Here is a 14,671-nt window from a genome sequence, read left to right as displayed (position 1 = left end):
TGTACCACCATCCCAGTCGAGCAGTGAGGGGAGCCCTACACTTAGGGATCCTCTCTTAAGTATCACCACTCCACCCAGTGGAGAGGAGAGGCCCCACGCCAAGGACCCTCTCTCAATTACACCGCTCTATGTCAAGGGGTGAAGGGAAACCCTATACCGAGGGATGCCCTCCTAAGTACCACGACACTAACCGAGCAGAGAGGGACCCTCCCCTAAGTACCATCGCCCCAAGCCAGGGGTGTGCGGAGGCTGTGCCCCGACGGATTTTTTCTCTAATCCTCCCACCGAAGACGGGCAAGTGAAGCCTGCAGACAGAAGCAGCCCCTCACAGACACTAGCCAGCCCTCACGTGAGCCAAGACAGTTGGCAGAGGAAGGTTGTCATCCACAGCACGCTAAGCTGGGTGTGAGGAGACAGCAGCCATGGCGCCCCCACCACACTGCTCCCGGTACTGGCGATGGGAGGCCACGCACAGAGGGATTCACTCAGAGACACCGCCCGAGCCAGGTGTGAGAGGACAGCCTTCACGGACAGCGGCTCTACGCCTACACACCCCACACATAAGCCAAGTGTGAGTGTTGACCGTAGACACGGGTACCCTCATGCATCATCCCTAGCCAGGTATGAGAAGGGGCCCCAGACTTATACCCTCGCACTCCCCGTTCCTCCGGCCGAGAAAGGAGACCACAGACAAATGTCCTCTTACTTCCCGCCCCTGGCCAGCTGTGAAAGGCACTGTGGGCAGATGCCCTCACACTCAACAGCCCAGCTGGAAGTGAAATAGGGCCCCAAACAGTGTGACAACCTCACACACATACACCTGTCACCCCAAGCCAGGTCTGACGGGAGACCACAGGCAAGAGGCGTAGACACTGGGCACTGAGTGAGAGGGGACACCATAGGCGCCTCACACGCCCGGTGTATACCACATGTCACCGACCAGGTGTGATGGAGACCGTGGAAACATCAACACTCTCAAACACCATCACCACAAGCTCAGGGTGTGCCCCGATGGACACAGGGATACTTTCACACGCCACCACTCACAGGTGCGAGAGGTAGTCATCCCAAACACCAGCATCACGTGCCCTGAGAATGTAGCGCTTCCTGGGGGAGATATACTGCAGCGCTACATGAAAGGAGATATCGGGTAGCAGGGCAGCTTCCCGTCCCAAACATACACACAGCTCGCCCTCGGCCGTAAATTGATGCACGGCGTTACAATAGACTCGGTACCCCACTCACGTCAATCATGCCCTGAGGAGGCGGGGCGGAGGACCATGAGCTAGGAAGATGGGGGTTTGAAGAAATTGGGAGCCGCACAAGGAGTGGGGGCGGGTAATGGATGGTAGGTATTAAAAGGCAACGACATTAAATTTAAAAGCAAGCCAGATGTGAGGAGCAAAAAGGAGACGGGAGGGCAGCAGTGGCTGGTGGACCGAGGGAACCCAGGCAGGTGGCAGTGACAGGGGGAGAGCCGTGCAGGGGGAGGTGAGGGAACGCTTGCCAGGTACATTGCAGAAATGATTTTCTGAGCTTTGGCTGCAGGGTCACAGCTGGAAGACGAGTCGATGCTAAAAATACATAACAAAGGATTATACAGCGTCTGTGATTAGAAGGTGGTAGGTTGGCCTGGGGGTGCGGAGAGGGCTCTCCCGCCTGCGGGGCCCCTGCCCTCCTCCCTCCTTGGCACCCGTCGCTCAGAGAAACCTCGGAGGTGGCGGGGAGCTCTCCCTGCCACCGGGGCGAACTGACACCTCCACCCGAGCGAGCTGGCACTTACTTACCCGCTGCAGGCTGCGGAGGCGGAGGAAGGGCCAGGTGTGCTCCAGGCTCCGGAGGGAGGAGAGGCGGTGACAACTGAAATCATCCAGCGATGGGGTCTCCCAGGGAACCGACGCATCCAGGGGCGAAAGAGCCAATCAAGTCCTGATAGATGTGCAGTGGCGAGCTTGGACCACAGCTGGACTCCCTCAGTCTCGAGGCTCTGTCACACGCCGGGCCACAGCCATCCGGGCCCTGCCACCGCGCGCAGAGGAGCTCAGCCGTCAGGAGACTCACCCCCAATAAGAAGCGGGGAGCTGCTGAAGCACACAGCACCGCTCACGCTGTCACATCACAGCCTGGCAGGCGCATCCATTGGCTGCGCTTACAGCCATCCACAGAGAGCGACAGAGCCGCCCAGAGGGAGCTCATACAGCCTCGTAGAGTGATCCTCGATCAGAAGCAGGGAGATGCTGAATAAAGGAGCTCGAGACAGGGTGGAGAGGCATAGTGTGAGCCCTGGGTGGCGAGAGCTGGAGCAGGGCCATCCAGGGAGAGCACACACAGCGTCCGCAGAATGATCCCTCATGAAGAGTAGCAAGATGTTGAGTAAAAGAACCCGAGACAGGGTGGAGAGACTGACTGTAAGTCATGGGTGGAGAGAGATGGAGCAGGGCCATCCAGCGAGAGTGCACACAGCATCCGTAGACTGAGTCTCTGTCAGAAGCAGTCAGATGCTGAATAACAAACCCAAGATGGGTGGAGAGACAGAGCCCTAAGCATTGGGTGGAAATTCTAAGCCCAAGCAAACTCCAAGCCATGGGTGGAGAGACAGAGCCCCGAGCAAGGGATGGAGAGACAGAGTCTCAAGCCATAAGGGAAGAGTGAAGAGACAGAGGTTGAGTCATGGATGGAGAGAGAGAGCCCTTAGCAAGCGATGGAGAGACAGAGTTCAAAGCTGTGGAGGAGAGTGGAGAGTGGTACCTGAGTCATGGGTGAAGAGTCAGAGCCCTGAGCAAGGGATAGAGAGACACTAGCAAGCCATGGGTGGAGAGACAGAGCCCTGAGCCATGGGCAGAGAGATCGAGTCCCAAGGAGGGTCATCCAGAGACAGCACACACAGTCGTCTGCAGAGTGGACCTCAGTCAGAAGCAGTGAGATGCTGAATAAAAGCGTGGTTTGAAGGACAGAACTCCGAGCTAGGGGTGCGAGACAGAGCCCAGAGCACAGCCATGGCTTCAAACTAAAATCCATGGATGCAAACATAGAGCTCTAGGTACAACCATCACTTCAGAGTACAACCAGGGGTGGAGAGACAGAGCCCTGCGCAAGGAAGGGTCCATGCATAACAATTACTTCACACCTGAAGTCAGGGGAGTAGAGAGTTCCAAGCACAGGTATCATGGCAGAGAGAGAGGGGCAGGCATGAGTGAACACAACAGGCCCAGCAAGCCATTAAGAACCCAATATTGACACTGACTAAGGTGAGAGACACCTTTTTATCTCTCATAACAAAATGATATGAGGAGAGAACATAAGCCTGTTAGAAAATATTATGGCTTGCCATGTCGCTATAACATGCCATGGAATGTTATTCATAATCTCACATGCCAGGAAATAGCTTATTGAAAACCACCAACTCATGCAATTCCAGGTAAAATGCTACCACCCATAAAACGCCTCCTAAAATTTCTCTAGCCATAACGTCCTATAGAGTGCTATTAGTTCTTGAAATGCTTCAGCAAAAGTCATACATAAGGTCACATGTCTGCAAACTTTATTGAAAACCACCAACTCATGGAATGCCAGATTAAAGGATTCAACCATAAAACACCCTCTAAAATTCCGCTAGCCATAAAATGTCCTGGGTAGGTAGCATTAATATGTATATATATCAAAGTACATTGTTCCAAATGATCTTTTAACTGTACCTTCCACTTTTTATGAAACTGGTTAGTGAATTAAGTATTGCCTGGAGCAACTGATACCCAATGCATAATGTTAGCTTACAAAGAATCAACTTTAGGCGCTGGAGTAGAAACATTTTCAAAATTCTCCAGTGGATTACCTTTTTGCCAATAGATGTGGAAGTGGAAGTTCTTGACATGCTTCAACAAAAGTCACCAGCCATGAACTACATCCTTGAAAACCACCAGTTCAAACAATACCCGTATAATTAAATCAGCCATAAAATGATTCATAAAAAGTCACCATTCATGAAATGTCACACAAATTACCACCAGCTAAGAAATAACCTATTCAAAACCACGGACTCTTGAAATGTCCCTTAGTATGCCTACATCCAAAAACGTCTGATCAAATGATCTGAGCCATGAAATGGGCACTGAAAAGCCACCACAAGATCGGAAATGCCACATAGAATACTACAGAATCATACAATATCCCAAAGAGTGCAACCAGCACCATAGAATGCCACCACCTAGCGAGTGGCCCTGTGGAATGCTACCAGCCCAAAATGCCACATAAAAAATCACCAACATTGTGACACACCATCTGGTGCCACAGTGGTTAAGAAATGTCTAGTTGTCTGCTGCTAAGAGTGACCTGGCTCATAGAATAGACCCAACCATGAAACACCTTCAAAAATAATACCATTGTCCCATAAACATCAATAAATACACCTCCATTTATGAAATACCAAACAGAATGCCATCAGCTCATAAATACAAAAAGTACCACCCACAAAGCCCTAGAAAATACCCCACCACCAGCAATCTTCATTAAAGTACACCATAAACACAAATCAGTTATGAAATGCCATATAGAATGCCACAAAATATTCAATAGAGCACCAGAAGTCTGGAAGTACAACCTATAATGCCATGTGCTCCAAAATGGCACATCAAATGATATCTACCAGTAAATGACCCATAGAATATCAGCACCAAGTGAAGTTCTCCACTTCTTGGCATCATCCATAAAACTGCACGTACAGAATTCCACCAGCCATGAATCCCACCTGCTAAGAAATGGCTCATACAGCGGTACACTAATATCATGCTGTTTTGACTATGTAAAAAATACGTTTGTGGTAATTCAACTGATGTCAGTTGAACTCCATCTATTTCGGGGCTGACCACTGCTCCACTTCTCTTGGAACCCACAAAGGACTTCTGTTGGAAGCCAGGGTGCTCCAATCGTGGCAAAAAGCTATCCTGGGTAGGGCAAACACTGTTCCTCTCTCTAGATAACCTTGTCTACCACATAATCGCTCCAGGACCGGGAATGAAGGTTACTTCAGAGAATGTTTATTAAAGATCAGCAGTCCCAACACAAAATCTTATTAAGAAACCACCTGGCAAAGCGCTTACAACAATTTAGTAAAAAAAATATATAAATGATTAAAATAAGACCAACATGACAAACCTTGAATCAGTCACTTCCAATGTAAAGTGTTTCAAAGAGATCCATCTCACACTTCTCCATTCTGCTTGGGTAGTCAGCGAAAGTTCTTGCACATTATTCACAAGTGGCCGCTGAAGGCTTCTTCTCAGTCCTGCAGCACAGCCTGGCTCATAGCTATAGGCTGCAGGGGTTGAAGAGAGGCAGCCGCCTTGTGCAGGCAGGCACAGTTCACAGCTTCTACACCTTAAGGCATTCCTCTGGGGGTGTCTCTGGCCTGCATCTCTATGGTAGACAGAGTCTCTTTAGGTCCTTCTGAATCTGCAGAAGCCAATAGACGTACCCAACCCTTCCCAGTTGCAAGTTCAGTCCTTGACGCTAACACTAAAGCCTTGTTTCCCGCTGAGAAGTTCTCATTCCGGATACCAGCGTGCAGTGAGTGTAAATTTACTTTGTCACTCACTTCCCAGATCCAACAAAGAATCTTCACTAAGCCCTGTGTCAACAGTTATTACTGGTCAACTGGGAACTTTTTTGGTCCACTTCCTGGGTTCCTGGGGGCCACTAGCAGATCAGCCTACCCTGGTCCTCTTGCAGTATACAACAGATAATTCTTGATCGGAGCAGTCGCCCTTTCACCCAGAGTTCAGCAGTCTTTCATCTGCTTCCAAGTTCTGCACCATTTATATTTGTAAGTTAGTTGTCCTCGCCAGATGTTCCGACTTCTACTTGTGTCTCCTGGGAGCACTCAGGAGGCTTGTCTCTGGTGGTTGGCGGGCCACATACACAACCTGCAAGCGCTGCCTTCTGGCCAGGGGCCTTTGTTTAGCGCTTGACTGCTTGGGACAGGCAGCAGACTTCCTCATGTGAAGTGTATCAGTATAAAATACAAAGCTTTAAAGCGACACCATGAGATATAGCGCTTAGTAGAGGCGGATGGGGCAACGTTCCTACTCTGTCCTCTATCTCCTCCCACTCATAAGTTCACTACATGTTTCTTGCTTACCTCGAAAACCCTATACAGTGAGTAGTCCGTTCAAAGCACTGAGAAAGTCACAACTAGTAAGGATAAACATGGGATGGTTCTCTAGGACCATTTACATTCATCCCCACCCCCGTGAAAAAGCAACAGTGGTCTCACCCACACGGGTTTGGTGACTCTTATCCGAGGCCTCCAAGGTAAAGCAGCCTTAAACCATATTTCTTTTTATTCTGCCCTGCGAGCTTCCCTTTGCCTTTAGAAGCTTCCGCGTAGCAGTGGGCCTAGCCCTACCTCACACATTTATTCATTCACTCATCTCTGTGCCTGTCAGAAAGGTGATGTCGACCCCTTCTTTCGGCTTTAGGCTGCTCCTCTCCAGCTCCCTCACTCAAAGAACAGACAGGCTGCAGTCTGCAGGCACTAAATACAGTGCAGTTATAAGCAAACACAAGCACTGCCACGAGGCTTACCATATCTCTTCATGTTTTAAAGGAAACACAAGTCCTGAGAACCCAGTTAGTGATTTCTTAATGTGCAGAGTCTAAACACCAACAGTATCTAATAGCGAAAATGTGAGGAAACATGAAAATGCAGATTTAGCTCTACATATATCGTTTGTTATTGTAGCCATTGGTTATAGTCATGAAATAGTACAAAGAATGAATCAGCGAATGAATAGCATCACAGAACACAATCAAGCATTACATGCCTGTCAGAATCAGACTAGTCACACAGTTTCCCATTAAAAGTTGCCATATAATGTCCCATGACTCCAGCTGAATACCACATTCATGGAATTACCCACTGGGTGAAACATAATATGAAGAAAGCTATTATTTTCCGTCGAAATGCACATTTGTGTCTTCAGTCTCTCAGATTTCTCTTGTGGTCTCGCTGTTTGTGCTGAACGCCGCATTTCAGCCAGTTAATTGTGCTAACAGATCCTGGGATCTCAGAACAGAATGACCGACCACTCTCTGCCACTTCTTGCATGTGGTTTGCTGATGTCATGAGAATCCACTAGCCGATCACACGCAACGTGGGCTACCAAAGACGTAAGATTCTGTGGCGCTCTTCTAAACTTGAATAACAATACATTCCAAGACAAAACAGAAGTCTGTGAAAGGAGATTTTCTTTACTTTGTCAGATGGAAATATCAAGAAGATGTTTTCGCGTGGGCATTTGTGTCCTGGAGCTTTTCTGAGGCAACCTCAATTCAATGAAAATCCTTCCCTGTGGATGGGACCTCATTCAAACACAGACATGGACATACACACGTAACTGCAGTGACTATACTCCAATTCAAGCAGACAAACCCATCTCCACAGAAGTATCACGAGTAGTGTGCAAAACGTTTATTTTGCTCGTGTAGTCTGCGGAACTTTAGAGGGTTTGTGTTATGCAAAATTTGTGTAATTTCAGGAATTATGTGTGTGTGAAATTTCTACACTTTTTTTTTTTTTACCGCTGCCAGGATTTTAACACATAGACAAAGCGGGAGGGGCTTACATAGTAAAATCATGTGCAAGAACAGGCATTGAATCATAACCCGATGGAATTACAGTGTTACCTGATGTAGGCATGGCTGGATTTCGAGGCTATGGAAGATGTGACAGTGGCACTTACAAAAAGCTAGACCGCTAACCACAGTGAGTGTGAGACTCCCCAGTGACAGAGTCACTTCTGGGGCATCAGTGGCAGAGCATGTTTAACCCCATTGCAAACATGGCTCTGTGCCTGGCAACATCTTGAGGTTTCATTGGCTCGCCTTTCCCGCACAGTTGGTCCGCTCGGCTTAGTGTCCCATCCCTTTTATTGCGTTCTTCCTTTTTCTGTTCCCTGTTGGCCATTGTTGGCTGGGACCCACACAAGCTCCTGGCCTCGCCTAGGACTCAACAGGCACTTGGGACACAGGACACCTTAAGCACTAGTAGTCGTTATGTGCACTGCCCTCGAGCGGCTCAGTCGCTTTTATTTGATCCCTCGGACAGCACCTATGGTACATCCCTTCTAACCTTTAACAAAACAGAACATAAAAACACAGAAAATAAACAGGGACTGCTACGTGAAGGATAGCCATTTCTACGTCCTATGTTCAGCCGACATTGTCTTTCAGACTCTGTCTGGGACGGGGGTTAAGACGCAGCTGATAGGGATGGCCCTGTCCTGAAACCTCTTCTCGCCCATCTGCTGATCCATTGTTGTTTTGCTGGCTGCCTACTCCACTATCTGTTCTCCCACTCCGGCTGGGCGATTCCACTCCTCCCGTGTCAGCTGGCTCATAGGTGGGTTCTTTCTCCATGGCTTGTGAGGGTCCTTCACTGACTTTTTTAAACTATGATATGTTCCTCGATACTGGTGATCATGGTGCCGTGGATTCTCACAACTTCACGTTTCCTTTTTATAGGGCGTGCAAAACTTCCACCCAGGGTGGCAGTCTTTGGTAACCACTCTGTCGCCCACTCTAAGGGTTGGTTCAACTGACCTGCTTTCTTGGCTGGCTCTCTCATTGTTCTATCTTCTTTTCTCCTGGGCTGCAGACACATCAAGGACAGTCGGTGCACACTGGGGTCCCATCGGTATTAGATCTCGAACCACGCTCTTCATCAACAGATCACTTGTTACACAACAAGTTGTGCTGTGAGGAGACTGGCGATACATCCTAATGCAGACAGCACTCCAAGTCCTCTCCTTTCTCTACTCCAATCCTGAGTGTTTGGTTGAGGGTTCTCATGAACCTTTCCACCTCTCTGTTTGCCTGTGGCCATTACAGGGTTATATTGCGGTGATATACATTCAGATGACGCAGAAACTTTTGGAACTCCTTACATTGGAAGGGCGGGCCATTATTTGTTTTAAATTCCTCCAGGAGCCTTAGCAATGCAAAGATTTTCTCCAGCCCTGGTTTTACACAATTGCATGCCATAGACCTGAAAAATTCCATTACTGGGAACTTAGTGTGATTGTCCATAAGCACGAGTAAATCTGCTATTAGGAAAACTCCTGAAGTCCATACTTAGGGAAGATCAGGGCCTGGTCATAGCTTCCTCATTAATTACTTGTGCAACTGGAGGCTCCCCACTCATGAGCACACAGGATAGACAGTTCTACACCTGGTAGAATCGGTGATATCCAGAGTTCAGATTGATCTTGGAGAATCATCTGGCCCCATTGATGTCTGCTATGATCTCATCGATAGTAGGAGTGATATGTCTTTCCCAGCAAATGGTCTGGTTGGGCAGTCTCATGTCCACACACAGCCTAATGGCCTCCGGCTGTGGGGTTTTGGGGCTATGACCAGGGGCGACACCCATGGAGTGGGACCTGTCACTTTTTTAATCACCTCCGCTTGTTCCAACTGCTGCAACTCCTTCTCCACCAAAGGGCGAAGGTGGAACAGCACTCTCCGATGATGCAGAGCCAGCGGTCCTACTGATTTATCAATATGGAGTTTGTCCTGCACACTTTTCAATTTTCCCCAGTTCTTGGAACAGTTCTGGAAAGTCAGCCAAGAAGATATTGTCAGCATGGGATTGGTGGATCTGTTTTGCAAAGAATACTACACCAAGGTCCTCAGCAGTGCGGCAACACAAAAGTGTGCCAGTGTCACCTCTGGTCACGTGATATTTCGTTCTGGTTTTATTGTCCCCATGGGCTACTTCAACTTCAGTGACAGCCTTCAGCGGAAGGCGTGCTGTTCCTCTATATGTGTATATCTTCATCTTTGTTGGAAGCATTTGAGGCCGGGGTCTGTGTCTGAGAAATTGTCCTGCGTCAATGACATTTGCTGAAGCCCCTGTTTCTATTAGGGCTGTGTTTTTCACTCTGTTGATGTCTGCTTGCCACCTGGGAGGTGGTCTCCTCCTCTGATTGTCTCTCCCAGCGAACGATATGGTGAAATTCTCTTCATCCTCGTCCTCCTCCAGTCGGTTTGTCTGGGGCTTGTTGTCCTTTTCGTCCTCAAGTGACAACTGTTTGATGTTTGCAGTTCGCTGCCCTTTTGCGGCTGAAATTCCCGTGGCCCTGGAGCTGCAGCAGACCTTCACAAAGTGATTCAAACAGCTGCATTTGAGACATGGTTTTCCTTCTGGCAGACATCCTTTTGGTGGATGGCGTTCCCTTCCGCAACTTCCACACCCCTTCTTTCTGGATTTCATGTTGGCGGTGCCTTACGGCCTTACGGGACGTCATTGGATGGCTTCTACCCAGTCCTCTTTTGCCTTCACCACCTGGGGACTTACTTAAACATTAGAACTGCGGGCAAGCGTGGACTCCATTGCCTCCGTCTGACTGTCCGCCAGTTCATGGGACCGTGCCAGGGTTAAGGTCATCTAATGTTATACCAGGTTGCGGCAATATCAGTTTCCGAAAGTTGGAGGACTTGCACTTTTGGATCATGGGTGATGTTATCTGATCTTGCTTGTCTATTCCTGTGCACATGTTCGCCAATTTGTGCAGATGCATCCACTGATTACCATTCGTCTTGACGTGCTTGGTGAAGTTTGAACCTTTCATAGTCTGAGTTCAATTGGTAGTTAAAATGGCTATTCAGGCCCGCCGTGGCAGCATCAAAGTAATTATCAGCCCTTGTGTTCAGCAGATCTTCGAACAGTTCATACCGTTCATCTCCCCCCATGAGCAGCATCATCGAGCTCATAACAGCACTGTCCGTTTCACATTTGGCACTAAAGTAATGCTGCAACCTCCCAATCCACTTGCACCACCAAGGCATGCCCGTCGGAGGATCGTCAAGTTGACTGAAGGGCGGCAGCGCTGTGACTGGGGCACCTGTGCAATGTTGTGCAGGAGGCATGGTTGCCCGAGGTGGAGTCGACCTGGTGCCTTCACTCTTCTCGTGTCTCAACCTTTCTATTGTACCAGCACTCAATTTCTTATTTTTTTTAATTTCCTTTTTTCCCCTCACTCTGCACTAGGGCCTTAAGGCATGTTGTATGATCTGAGAACCAAACAGCAATTGAAGGGTTGCAAGTGGGGGGGCTTGTTCCCCACACTCAGTTCACCTTATACTCCCCCAGACAGACAGGCTATGGAACTCCACCATGCAGTCTCAACTTCTGGGTGTAGAGAATTCCCTTCCAAGTCTCTTACTTGTTTGACACTGTTTATTATAGTCTCATTGGGGGAAGGGCCCCTCCACCACCAGGCACTCAGCTTTTCGCTCTCCCCGTACCTAGGGCAGGGTGCTCTCTTCTGCAATGCCACATACATCTCAGTTGGTGCGCCGTGTTGTCTGAAGCGGCAGCACCTCAACCTCGAAAAAACAGCCTTTCCTGAGGTCGCAGGCGCACATTCTCTCTCACTAGCCATCACTGCCAGATGTGTCCCAGTCAGTGCACGTGTTGCCTGAAGTGGATGCACCTCAGCCTCAGGAAGGCGGTCTTGCCTGGGGTTGCGGGCGCGCACTTCACACAGGCCTCACGCTTCCGATCCACCAGTTGGAGCTGCGCCGCTCCACTCTAATACTGCAGCTACCAGGCCCAGCTCCACACGTCGCGGAGCTCTTTGCCGCCGGTGCAGCTACACGAGCCCTTTTGTCATGAGCTCACTTCATCAGGATTGCTTTGGCATGCGGTGGGAGGGTGCCTACGTTGTTGCCAGTGTTGGCTGGGACCCACACACGCTACTAGGCCTCACTTAGGGCTCAACAGGCACATGGGACTCAGAACATCTTAAGCACTAGTAGTCGGTATGTGCACTGCCCTAGAGAGGAGCAGATGCATTATATAATCCCTCAGACTGCGCACAGCCCTCAAGATGGGTGCATGCAACATTGTGTGGTACCAGCCGGATGGCTCGCTACAGCCATGTCCTTGCCTGCATGCTTGTAGCCCCCCCCCACTGTCTGTGAATTTTTAATCATCTGTCTTGTTTTGTTGCTGCTGTGCAAGATTACCTGCTTTTTGGCATCCTGGGGGTCAGCACAGGTATCCAGGTTGATGCCAGGCCTCAACACTGCGTCTTCCATCTTGAAGCAGAGGTAGATTATTATCCATATTCTAAAGGCTCTATATTACTCCACTCCTGTCTGGTTCTGTGGAAGCTGAATCTATTTACTAATGATTTTCATGTATTTTGAATTAAAAATTTGCATAGAATTTAACGAATATAGAAAATAATGCACAACTTGGAAAATGTGCCCACTTTAGTGGCCATCATTAAAGTATGAAGTGTCTTTATTAAATGAATAATAATATTAATTGAAGTGCCTACATTTAGACAATTATGGTAGTAGGTCATATTAATGAATTTACATGATGTATTTGCTTATTAATTGTAGGCCTTAAGTTAGCGAGGTTTGGTTAGTCTGCACAGCCTCATATTAAGCTGCATGGTTTAATAAAATCAAGGGAATATATGTCCAGAGAAATCAATTCATGTATTGTGCACACTGTGTTGACCAAACATTAGCAGATGTTTTAACTTTCTCATGAGAACTGCTTGCTAGAATATCTTGTAGTACAAATTGTTAGATTGTATAGTTTGGTATGTGAGACAGCGATGTTTCCAGGAGCTAACGATGGGCGCACTGACTGGCGTACCGATGGATACAAAAATGTTACCTGATGAGTCAGATGGTGGGAACAGGAGAAGAAGAGCCAACCATTGACATGTGAAAGACAAGTTTAGTTATATTATAGATTTGGGGTTTTATTCTTATTGGATTAATTGTAAACATATGATTTCCTGACCAATGAAAGTGGGAAGATCTTTAGACAATTTTAACTTAGCCCGACTGCACAGAGAGGAGGTGCGCTCATTCTATTCTGTCTGAGGAGCTGAACTGTTCCTGATGACTTTATTTCTATCTTCAACTTTATTTGCTCAAACTTTAATGCTGAATGCTGATCCCTTAGATATTGCTTCGTAAATGGTTCAGATAGCTTAGAGTGCCCATTTCTGAACCATTCCCTTTCACTGTCCATTGTTGATGCTGACCGAACAGATGTACAACTGACGAAGATAATCGCAGCTTGCTGATCCACATGAGGAGAGGTATAACAAAATGTTCTTGTTCTTGTTGTAGGTCATGTTATTTGTTTCTAGGTACCAACTGCTATTTTGATAGCACTATAGCTAAATGTTTTTACAAATTCACTTCTACTAAAATTGTTTTGCATGAAGCCCAAACATGCCATTCTAATCTGAATGTTAGTTAGGGAGACCTGAAATATTAAGAGGTTGCTATTAACCAAAAGTTGATGTTGTTTGTTTGTTGAATTTAGATTTTTGCTATTTCTATTTTGCAGTTAGTCTTGCGTTTGATTTGTATGTGACTCTTGAATGCCTAACTATCAATGCGTTAGCTAAATTGAGATTCTTTGGAAGATTTGATCAACCGGTAATGTTTATGTATGCTTCCTGTTGGAAAATGGGTTATTGGTAAGGGCAGGTAGGGATCTACGAATATGTGACAGAACTAGGTCCTAAACAACTATAGCCTAAACTACTACTGCTAAAAAACTAAAAAGTCTCTACAACTAAGTACTGAACAACTACTGTCTAAACAACAATTGTGCCTGAATAACAATTGCCTGAACAACTAATTTTAAGGTAAGGTTTTCTTTTTGGTTTTTAAACAACGTATATATATATATATATATATATATATATATATGAGTTCTAAGCAACTAATAAACCATATAAAAACAAAAAGAAAATCTTACCCTAAAATTAGTTGTTCAGGCAAATGTTATTCAGGCACAATTGTTGTTTAGACAGTAGTTGTTCAGTACTTAGTTGTAGAGACTTTTTAGTTGTTTAGCAGTAGTGGTTCAGGCAAGTAGTGGTTTAGACCTAGTTGTTCAGGATGTTTCCCGGTATGTACACTTAGCAATAGGCCACTAACCTCCACTTAGGTCCAGGTAGGTCTCAATAAATTAAACCCAGCTCATCCCTTGGTAGATTGGCAACGAGTGACAAGGCTTACCTTAGGAGAGATATGTGTAAAGCATTTAAAAATCACAAAACAGTAAATAAGTACAACACAGAACACAATAAGAACCTAACACTAATTTATAAAAATAGATTATATAGTTATCTTTAAAATGACACCAAAATGAATAAAATCAGATAAGGGCAACCGGAGGTATGAATTTTTGAAGAATTTATGTTTTCTAGTGCATAGAAGCAACTAGCGCTCAAAAGGGTTAAGAAAGGTCGCAATGGAAAGGAACAAAGTCCAAGGTTCAGGCCACCCACGAGGTAACACTGTCACACTTACTTTCAGAAGTGTTTCTTGATTCAGGAAAGTGGTCCACAGCACCAGCCAAGGGTTTAGAGGCTCTGGTTTGCCTCTTGGGGTCTCAGACTACAACTCCCACAATGCACCTCTTCAACTTATGGAGTTGCTCCAAATGTCTCCAAACTTCTGGATCTTCTTCCAGAGGTATGTTTTGGCTCCTTGAAGTGTCCATAACTTGATCCAATGTTCCAGAAGCTCTGAGTTGCTCCTTGGGAGTTAGGATTACAATTCCCAGAATGTATCTGGTCAGAATCCTCAAATGGCCACTGGACCCTGGTCAGCTGGGCTCTGCTTGCAG

General features: G+C 47.0%; 1 protein-coding gene across 1 annotated transcript in view; it reads right to left on the bottom strand.

Annotated features, from left to right (window-relative positions):
- MACF1 (microtubule actin crosslinking factor 1) overlaps nt 1-2,070 on the bottom strand; it is a 1,225,213-nt gene extending 1,223,143 nt beyond the window's left edge. The window contains exon 1 of the mRNA XM_069223412.1: nt 1,788-2,070. The gene's annotated coding sequence lies outside the window, so the exon portion shown is untranslated. The remainder of the gene's footprint in view (nt 1-1,787) is intronic.
- Nucleotides 2,071-14,671: the final 12,601 nt, after the last annotated feature.

Source organism: Pleurodeles waltl, chromosome 3_1 (genome assembly GCF_031143425.1).
Source record: "Pleurodeles waltl isolate 20211129_DDA chromosome 3_1, aPleWal1.hap1.20221129, whole genome shotgun sequence".
Lineage (NCBI taxonomy): Eukaryota > Metazoa > Chordata > Amphibia > Caudata > Salamandridae > Pleurodeles > Pleurodeles waltl.
The sequence above is the reverse complement of the archived record's forward strand: the minus strand, read 5'-3'. Positions and strand labels throughout refer to the sequence as shown.